This window comes from Pleurodeles waltl, chromosome 4_1 (assembly GCF_031143425.1).
Source record: "Pleurodeles waltl isolate 20211129_DDA chromosome 4_1, aPleWal1.hap1.20221129, whole genome shotgun sequence".
Lineage (NCBI taxonomy): Eukaryota > Metazoa > Chordata > Amphibia > Caudata > Salamandridae > Pleurodeles > Pleurodeles waltl.
This window is the reverse complement of record NC_090442.1, coordinates 319805727-319816454: the sequence shown is the minus strand read 5'-3', so window position 1 is coordinate 319816454 and position 10728 is coordinate 319805727.

Sequence of the window (10728 nt, the reverse complement as noted above, 5' to 3'; positions counted from 1 at the left end):
TTCTCCTGATGGGATGAGGCCCAGATTTACTAAGATTCTGTGTGTAGCAGGTTAAATTGCTTGGCTTTGGTTTAATAAATACAAAGGGCCAGATGTAGGTAGGTAAAAATTTGCGAATCGGAAATAGCGACTCCATGCGAATCGCTATTTCCGACTCGCAAAACCAAATGCTATAAAGACTCGCCATACCAAATTGCGAGTCGCAGAGGTGTTGCACCGCATTTTGCGACCTCCGTTTTTAACGAGGTCACATTTTGCGCAAAGGGTGTGGTCCGGTTTCGCAAACTGCGACTGCCTCGCAAATTGCCTGCAGGTGAAACATAACAGTTGGGAAACCCACTTCCTGGCTCTTGGTGATAACATCAGAACCAGGAAGTCACCAAATAGAACTGAAAGGAGGGAGGACCACACCCAGCCCAAATTGCAGAGCCACACCCAGGTGAGAGGAGCTGCAGCAACAATGGAGAAGGAGACGGGCAGTGCTGGCAGGAAGAGAAAACTAAAGTTCTCTGACAAGGAGTTGGAGGTTCTAACGGAGGAGTGCTGCCTGCACCATGACCAATTCTGCGGCAAGGCAGCAATGAGTGTCCCTGACACTCAGAAGAAAAGAATTTGGCAAGACATCCAAGAAAACATGTATGCCATTGGGGTAAGCCACTGCACCCTAGATGAAATCAGGAAAAGGTGGTATGACCTTCACTCCAGGACCAAGGAGAGGGTTGCGGAGCGCATGAGGGAGATGAAGGGCACTGGAGGAGGCCCATCCACCGTTCCACCACCTATGGAAACCATGGTGGAGACAACACTGGAGCCGGAGGCTGTACTGCAGATAGGAGATGTGGACATTTCAGCGCCTGGAACATCAAAAAGTGTGTACCAGGATATATGCTTTGACACTCACAAATGCAGTATACACACAATCCCAGTACACAGCAGCCGGCACCACCAGACTAGCTCCATTCCAGTCTAGCAACCTCTAGAATAGTGCATTATGGGCAATGTAGTACAGTGGTCCAAATATGGGCAAATGTTTATTATGAGGCAAAAAACAGATGTGCAAGACTGACAGTGTATCCCCTATGTCCCACAGGTCTCCCACAAGGCACCCCCATCAGCGAACACGTGCAGGGTGAGGAAAATGTGCCAGACCCACAGGAGGTGGCTGCCAGTGACACAGCAGGGCAAGCAGGACACCACCACCTATGGAAATGCCACCAGACTCCATGGAAGATCCTGAACTAGACATGGAGGCAGCAGTGGTAGCACCAGAGCCCAGGCCTACAGAGAGGCACACACAGCCAGCAGCAGGAGCAGTGCGCAGACGCCGGCACAGAGTGCAGTCTGTTCACAGGGATGATGTCGCAGACGTTGAGTTTGCGGGACTTGAGGCATCACTGGTTCAGGGTCAGCACCTGCAACACAGACAGTTGCGGTCAATAAACAGGAACCTTACAAGACTGCAGACCACTATGACCCATGGGGTGGCTAATGTGGACAATCAGTTCCAACATATGAACACACATCTGGGGAACCTGACACAGGCCATCAAACTTTTGGTCAGGGAACTGGTGGCTGACAGGGCACAGATACGGCGCAGGGAGCGCAACACTGCAGCCCGGTTTGACAGACTTGCAGCATCCATTGGGCGCCTGGCTACAAACACCACCTGCCTGTCAAGGCGCACTGTCAGCCTGCAGGTCCAACTGGGTAATTTCACTGGGGATGTGGCACAGGGACTTGGCTGCATCAGCCATGCGGTTGACATAATGGAGACCAGGCAGGCTGCAAGGGGCACAGGGGATACCCTGCAGGACAGCGAGGAGGGCTCTACAATAAGCAGTGTGTCTGCCACTGATGCGCGTGTGCTGCGCAGTAGCAGTGCACGGCAGGGCTCAGGGGACCCACCAGGAGTGAGCCATGGTGGCCGCAGTAGAAGGAGGCTGTGAACCACCAAAATGTACCATTACTGAGGCACATGCAATGAATGTGTCTGATTTGACTTTTTACAATTCCAGACTGTGGCATACTGCACATTTCTAATGATATCATAGTTTAGCTATTGAAAGGTTTTGTTTGTTTCACTACATAACTGGGCTATGTGTGTCTGACATTAGTGAGTGTGGTCACGGTTGCCACATACCTGCCAAAGTATTGGTTGCAATGTGGTTCCGTCTCTGTCTGCCCTCATTTGCGATGCTTCTATCCCCAGGCTGTCGTGTGGTAGCTCTTGCTCCTCATCCTGCGTGTCTGTGTCTTCAGGGGTGATATGTAGCCCGCGTCTGGTGGCAATGTTGTGTAGGATGACACAGGCGGCAACTTTCCTGCATGCTGTTTCTGGGGCATACTGGAGTGCACCTCCACTTTTGTGGAGGCATCTGAATCTTGCCTTTAACAAGCCAAAGGTCCTCTCAACTACAGTTCTGGTCCGCCAATGTGCAATGTTATATCGCCTCTCATTCTGATTGCCAGGTGTTAGGTACGGGGTGAGTATCCATGGTCTCAGGGCATATGCACTGTCACCTGTTTGACAAAAAAGGCAAATTTAGCAGGGCATCACAGGGTTACACAGTGACCTGTATGTATGGCTTCAGAGTGTAGTCACCAATACCTAATAGATATCCGTCTCCAAACTCCCCACGTTCTAGGCGTTGGTGTATCCCACTGTGCCTGAATATGTATGAGTCATGTGTACTCCCAGGATATTCAGCTACATTGTCAGTAATGACATTATGGGCGTCACATACCACCTGGATGTTTAGTGAGTGGGTACATTTCCTATTGCGGAACACATATTCCAAATTTGCAGGTGGGCAAATTTATATATGTGTCCCGTCCACACACCCTATTACATGGGGGAAGTTGGCAATTCTGTAGAAGTCCAACTTGGTGCTGTTCATTTTTGCCTCATTCCTGGGTAGGTATATATATCTGGACATGTGTGCGAGTATGGCATCTAGTAAATGTCTGAAGAATCGTGAGAGTGCACTTTGGGATACCCCATCTGCCACAGCAATCACCCCCTGATAGCTACCCGAGGACAAGAGGTGCAGTGAGCATAGCACTTGCAAATGTGTGGGAATGGCTCTGACGCGCATTGTCTGTCGTTCAAGCTGAGGATTCAGCAGTTCAATTATTTCTAAGCTAACAGCACTGCTCAGTCTATATTTGTCATAAATCTCCTCCTCAGTTTGTTGGAATAGTGTCTGCCTGGTTCGGTATATCCTCTCCTGTCTCTGCCTCCGCCTCCTCTGCTGGGCAGCCTGGACTCTCCACCTTCATGCAATCATGTACAGTTCAACCATTTTGAGTCACCCAGATGCCTTCTGTGTCTCCTTTTATACTTTGGTTCTAGTTACCACCTGCTCTGAATCAGTGGTAATCTGGATGTGCAAAACGGGCTTTTTGCGACCAGTCGCAAATTGCGACTGGCTTTTGCATATGGTTTGTGACTCGCAATTTGCGACTTCCTGATTGCGGGTCGCAAAATTAGATTGCAATTTTTGCAAGTCGTTGCTCGGTTTCATCACTATTTGCTATTCGGAAATGGGATTTTTGCATCCCATTTCAGATTTTGCGGGATCGCAAATAGCGATTCGGGCCATTTGCGACTCGCAAAACTTTGCTACATCTAGCCCAAAGTAACATAACTCAGCACATAGCGCTGTCTTGGGTTATTTGCGTCAGCTAGGCAGTACATGGATTGGTGTTGCCATGCATCCATCCATATAGTTAGGGGTAAACCCAGATTTACAAACACTTGCAAACTTGGGTTTGAGGCAAAATGGTGTGCTTAACTGACAGAGGTTTTTTTCCCATGTGTGCCTTGCCTTGTTGTGTTGAATGAACTATTAGTAAATGTGCGGCTAAATTTGTCATTAAACAATTAGATAGACACTTTTTGCAACGATGCTGAGCGGTTATACTTGATTCCAGGTATTACTTTTATAGAAATATATGTGAACACAGTTAACTTTGTTCACAGCAGCAACTCTGTATTGAACCCACAAGAGGGGGAGGAAGAAACAGAATGCAAAACATTAAACTAACAGGTGTAACTGAGTTTTCAAGAAAGGACCGTAGCCATTTCGGGTACTTCTGTTGTCTTATCTACCCCTGCATAAATAATTGAGTAAGTAGTTCCTCCTCCCATTTTTCTTTACTCCTGAGTGATCCATCAATGTGCTGCGAGAACAAGATGTATACATTTTAAATGTACTTCAAAGCAGTAAGTAGAGAAGTGTTTTTTCCTAAACATAGAAAGTGGCCTTAATAATGCACAGTTTCGGAGCGAGGGAAGGAAGTGTTAAACAAACTGACACTTTTTAATAGAGAAAGGTTAAGCTTTGAGAAACGTGGTGTTTAATGTGCTGTTTTAATGTTTTTATTGAAAAATCATTCATCCGACCTTGGTAGAGTTTACCAATATTGCAAAGCTCAATTTGCACTCTGTTACATCTAGGGGCGTCTCTGTATGCTAATTATGCTAATACGTCTGCTGTTCCTTTAGCAAACCTGTCAAAGCATTCATTAGCTCCAAATACAAGTTCAGGAGACATATTTTTGAAAGTAGCGTTGCCCTCTCTGTAGGATCAACCAAACCATTTTGCTCACAGCTTTCTTATTTTTCTGAATTCATTTGTTGGCTTTAAACCCTTTTGCACTTTGCCAATATAAGCCATTGCTGGAGTGCTTGTGCTCTCTCTCCCTACATTATGGTAACATTGGTATGCACCTAATTATTAAATGTAATTTGCTTATAAGTCCTTAGTAAAGTGGTATACAAAATACCCAGGTCCTGCAACATTAATTGTGCCACCCACTTGAGTAACCCTACAAGATGTCCCAAGTCTGCCATTACAACCGGAATGCAGTTTTAAATTGCTAATTCAACTTCACAAAATAAACCCCTTGCCAAACCTTAAATACCTCTTTTATTACATTTAAGTCACCCATAAGGTAGGCACTAGGTAGCCCACAAGGCAGTGTGCAATTAAAGGTTTAGACATGTACCTTTAGGTTTTATGTTTCCTGGCAGTGAAAAACACCTACATTTGTTTTTTTACTCCTGTGAGGCCTACCTCTCTCATAGTATGACATCATGTTGCCTTATTACATTTAATAAGTGCTTACTTTTTTGGGGACAATGTAAACCTTTCATGCTTGGGGTCTGAGAAATTGTAATTTAAAACCCTCTTTAATGTTAAAGTCAGATTTTAAGTTTCAGTTTTGGAAATGCCATTTATAGAAAGTTGACGTTTTCCTCCTCAAACTATTGAGTGCTTGCAGCCTGTTCCTGGGTAACATGACTTGGTGTAGTTTGCTGCTGGACTTTGTTTATTTCTCCCAGACAGCAACACAATAGTGGAATTAGTTAAGCCTAGTTGGGCCATCACTCGCAGGATGGCGGGAGGAGCTGGGCACAGCACCACTCGCAACTGAATAGGCTGTGATTTGCCTTCACGCAAAGGACTTGTCACCCCTGCATTGTTCATGCAGACAGCCAGGAGCCAGGGCATGGGGGTCAGGAAACTTCAAGCACTTCAGAGGGAATTCTCTAGAAGCTTCTCCTTCTTCAAGGAAGACACCAGGTATAAAAAGCAGACCCACAGACCCACTCTTCAGTGTTCTGGACCTGAAGAAGGAATCTCAGAGTACTGCATGCTGCTGTAACCTGTTGTGTACTCCACAAGATGTATTTGATGCACCTGGAACGACTGCTTTGCAGCCTATGACCTACCTTGAATCCTCTGAGTCCTGCTCTTCTTCTAGAGCCCTGTTCTACTGCTTGGATCCAGGAATACCAGAGTAACTCCAAGGGATAGTTGGCTACCTCCTGAACACAGCCTCTGGGAAAAGCGCTTCCCTCTGTCTTGGACCCACATCTGGACCTAGCCTGATTTAGTCCCAACACCCAAAGTGGTGTCTCTCCATTCCTGGACCCTTGGTCGTGGTTTTAAAGATGCCCAGATAGCCAAATATTTAAAGCATGGGACTTAGAAGATTTTTGGCTAAAACCTGCGCTGAGAACGGAGAGGAGACTAGGATCAACCTGCTCATCTATCCGGCCAAGCTGCATCGTCAGTTGACCTGAGTTTGATACAGCTCCTGCTACATTATTCTCCGCAGCAGCAAATCCTGTTCCACACTCCATTGCCAAATGGGTATCTGATCTTGTGAGACTCTTATTGGCTACAGCCACCAGCTTTGCCCTGCTGGAGACTTTTGACTTACAAAAAATTGAGTACAAGTCTGAGCAAAGAAATCTTCGTTACGACCAGCAGCCTCCCAAAGACTATGCCTCCTCCTTGTACACTGCCTGTAGCCATGCCCTGGTCTACCTTCTCAGAGACTTTTTGATAACATTTCTTCTAAGCACAAAGGTATGCGACAAACCGGGCCCAATCCAGTTCTTGTATCTGACTAGCACTCCATGGCAGTCAGCCATATTTTAATATTTTGACCCAGTCTCGCACAGCTAGATGTCCTCGTTTGGCATTTTGGTCTTTTAGGCACTAGTTTTTACCTTAAACATTAAAAAAATTATAAATTAGTTTCTACTGATTGGATTTTTGTTGTTTTGGTTTCAAATAATTCATTACAGTGTTTCCTATTGTTCTAAATTGTTGTAGGTTTTTTCTTGTGTTGTGCTTTCACTTTATTACTGTTTATGTGCTGCATAAATACTTCACACATCGATTGCTTTTGCACCAAGCTAATAGAGGGCTTATCACAGGTCAACTTATTGACTTTTACATTAATACATCACTCAGCCACAACTCAATTTTTGCACAGGTATTAGCAATACATTAGCATAAGTAAAGCTTCCATGCTTTATCAGATAACTAGTATTACTCAGGTATTCAAAATATTCTGGAAAAAAACATGCTCGAACCAAAGTAACTGACCTTTGAATCTTTTTAGCATAACCATTTAAAAAAATCAAATAGCTCCTAGAAATCACTACTAGTGTGAAGCTTAGTTTGTCCCATTCTGGCTGTAAAAACGTTTAGCAGCATTTTAATTTTTCAATGAAAACTGAAAATAAGAGGATTTTGCTTCTAACTCAGGTTTTCTCCCTATCCCATAACCTGGACACAGTTCCAGTTGTTGCTCTTGATGTAATGTTTTTGTTGTATTCATTAAATGTAGACATCAATCAGCATACCAGCTGTAATAGAATTGCTGCTTGCACATTAAAGTTTGCTTCTTTGTAGTTCCATGAGTTCATTTTTCACAGTGTCTCTGTTCCATTCACTGTCAAAGGCACTGGAAGCACGATGTCATGTAATTCAAAACAACTGATTTGAGGTGTTTAGACAGTCTCTGCTGATCCTATAATTTCATGACATAATTTCTTCCAGTAAATACAATCTTGCAGCATGGTGGCTTCTATTCTTTTATGAGACACTTCTCTGATAATTCTATGTATTTCATTTTGGCCCATCAGTATTTTAAGGACTGCAACTGGATTTTCTAAATGTGGGACATATTCTCCATGGACCATCCACAGAAAAAAACACCACTATCAACAAAATCATCAGTAAAATACATATTAATGTAATCACTTGTGAATTTGTGCTTTTGTAAGAATTTTGGTTACTGGTTCATCAGCAACAACAATCCTCCTTAAGACCACCAATGTACCCTCACCCACAGCAGTCCTGATGTTATCAGATAGGTTTCAGGACTATGGTTTGCTCTAACCCCTTTTCCAAAAACTTTATCTAAGTAGGGAAATAGTGAAATAGGACGGTAGTTTGACATCTCCATAGTGTTGGCCTTAGGTTATTTTAATAGTGGAAGGACCAGGGAATTCTTCCATACTTCAGGAAAAGTGGCAGATTCCAAGGCAAGTTAACTAACTCAGTTATCGAAGGACTGAGCAACTTAGCGTTAGCAGAGAGAACATGATGAGGGGTGGAGTCATCAGAAGATTCTGACCTCTTCAATGCCAGATGTTGTTAAGGTGAAAAAGGAATTCAGAGCAGCCACATAGGATGCAGTGAAGACCAAAACTCTGAATAAGAGTTAAGACTAGGTTAGGTAAAAAACTCTTTGTACATCTTTGAAGTTTTGTTTCTGAAACAGAGAAAAGCAGACATGAAGGTGGGTTGCTCACAGGCGAAAGAGTGTGCAAATTCCTTGTCTAATTTAAAAATGGGACAAGAAGAATTCTTATTCTTCTTGATTCTGTGCATAAAATGATCTTGCATGCTTGATATTTTAATTTATGATAACTGCTGAGTTTAGCTTTCAAAACATTTCTATCCACTACATTTTTAGTTTATCACCATTTCCATTGTCACCATTTACAATGCCTTTTGTAACTGTGCAGCTCTGGGCAAAACCAATTAGACATAGTAAAGCGTTTAGGGAACTGATTCATTCTTAATGGGGTAAAATAATCAATAGCCCTTCCTATAGAAGAATTCAATTTGTCATCTGCTATTGCTGCTTGTTGTGGGACTGAGAATAGGAAAATGAAGTCCATTCCAAGGTTCTCAATGGAAATGTTTTGGTGAGGGCGCTGTTACTAAGAGAAGGTACTTGCTCCAATATAAATGAAAAGTCTAATAAATAATGATCTCACCGGAGTTAATGTGGAGATAATCACCTATTAAAGCTTTCACATTGGTAAAAATTAAGGGCTTGATTATGACCTTGGTGGATGGGATGCTTCGTCACAAACATGAAGGATATCCCATCCCGCTGTATTACAAGTTCCATTATATCCTATGGAACTTGGAAAATGGCAGGCGGGATATTCATCATGTTTGTGATGGACTATACCATCCGCCAAGGTCGTAATTAGACCCTTTGTCCAGTATATGGCCAGCTATATGCGTAGGTTCATTACCTTTTTTTAATGAAGTTAAGCGCTCACAAGTCATCCCTCACTTTGACTATGACCAGATGAACAACTTTCTCAAAGTGAATATTGAAATCACTAAGTACAAAAAAGAGTCAAGTTTAATCTATTGAGCAGCTATAAGTGCTGTGAAGTTGGAGATTTTGTTTTTCCTTGGGGCTGGTGCCCTATAAACCAAGACTCCTGCTATAGGCATATGAATTTACCCAAGATATGTTGAAGAACATCAATTCACTATACTCCAGAAGAGTAGAGTTTAACAAAGAGTGCTTAAGCATATTTTTTCTAAATTAGGGTGATCCTGACCCCTCCATTCTGTCCTTTTGATCTGTAGTTATGTTTGTAGTCAAACTGAGCCATGTTTGTGTAATAAAGCAAAGATCAGATCCTCCGCTTTGTATCAAGTACCACAATTGAATACAATGCTTAGGTAAGGATCTGGCTTTTAAGTATCTGCAATGTATTCTCTTGTGATCTGATGAACTGGTAGACAGGCTACCCTCCACCCAGAACTTGGGAACAGTCGGACGTGCCCTCCCACTGACAGTTTAAATAGGCAAAAGGACAAACTGAATCCAATTGGCCAAAGGTACCACAAGAAAGATTACTCTTAATTTTCATTTGCAGTTTTAAAAGCTGTTCAGCTGTTTAATGAACAAGTACCTGAGATCCTGATGGTAACCAGGCAGGGGTCCTTGCATGTGACATTGGTCATACGGTTTTACGAAAATGCTGTCACTATACCCTGACATGTTATCTTTTGAGTTTTGGACCACAGCGAGAATGTGTTTATGTAAGGCGGGGGAGGCCACCCATCTGCCAGTGATCTCTGCCACCCTAGTGGAATGCTGCCTACCAAATTTAGAAATCCAGATTGATATGACGGAGATCTCTGTACCTTAAATGGAAATAACACCATGTTAATTTCTTTAAGGGCAGTGAAAAGTTGCTGAACATGTTTCATGTTGCCTCTCAGCTCACTTTTTTGTTTTGCAAAAAAAATCTGCAAGCGGTACCAATGACCCTCAAACCCTGGGAGTTTTCTCCCAGGGAAGTGGAGTAAAAAAATACACCAGACCATCCACTTCGGATAAGTGCAGTCTGATACCTACATCAAAGGGCCTAGATCCATGTGACCATCGGTGTAAGGTGTCTGTGAGTGAGGCTGGAAGAGGCATTTGCAGCAGAAACCTGATGGTATGCCTACTCTGATTGGTGCGGCATATAATCGGTTTGATAGACAGGGAACACATTTGTGGTGGAATATCCTATCCACCAAACTCTTGACCATGCCCTAAATGTCTACCATTGTCATAATCATCTATAGGTAACACATTCAAATCTGTAACGCTGTTGGGAAGCATTCTAATGTGTGATGGTAGCAGTTATTTGGAAACTACAGATCATGAGGATAAAATAAAAATGCAGAAGTTAAACTGTCTTGCCCTAAATGCTGAAAACAAGTTGAACTGATTTGGTTGGTTCTCAATGAGCTATACTAGGAACTACTTAAGTAATTTGTACATTGAACCTGTTTGAGAAAATGAAAAATTGTAAGTTGTATGTCTGACATACAGTTTACTCTGGAACATAAGGTCAAAGGTTGTGGGTTGTACATAAGAGTTCTTGATGAGCTTTGACCTTCCCTTTAGGACCATTATTTACCTACCACAGCAAAAGCACTTTCTGTTTAGATCTATTAATAGTCTGCTCATTGGTGCACAAAAAAGACTATTCGGTGCCTATGAGAATACAGACTCATGTTACTAGATTGGTAGCACATGTAGATCATAATTAGCCTCATTTCATTGACTCTAAATCAATTGCGTTGGCCCCAAATTAAGGCTAACATTAAGTGT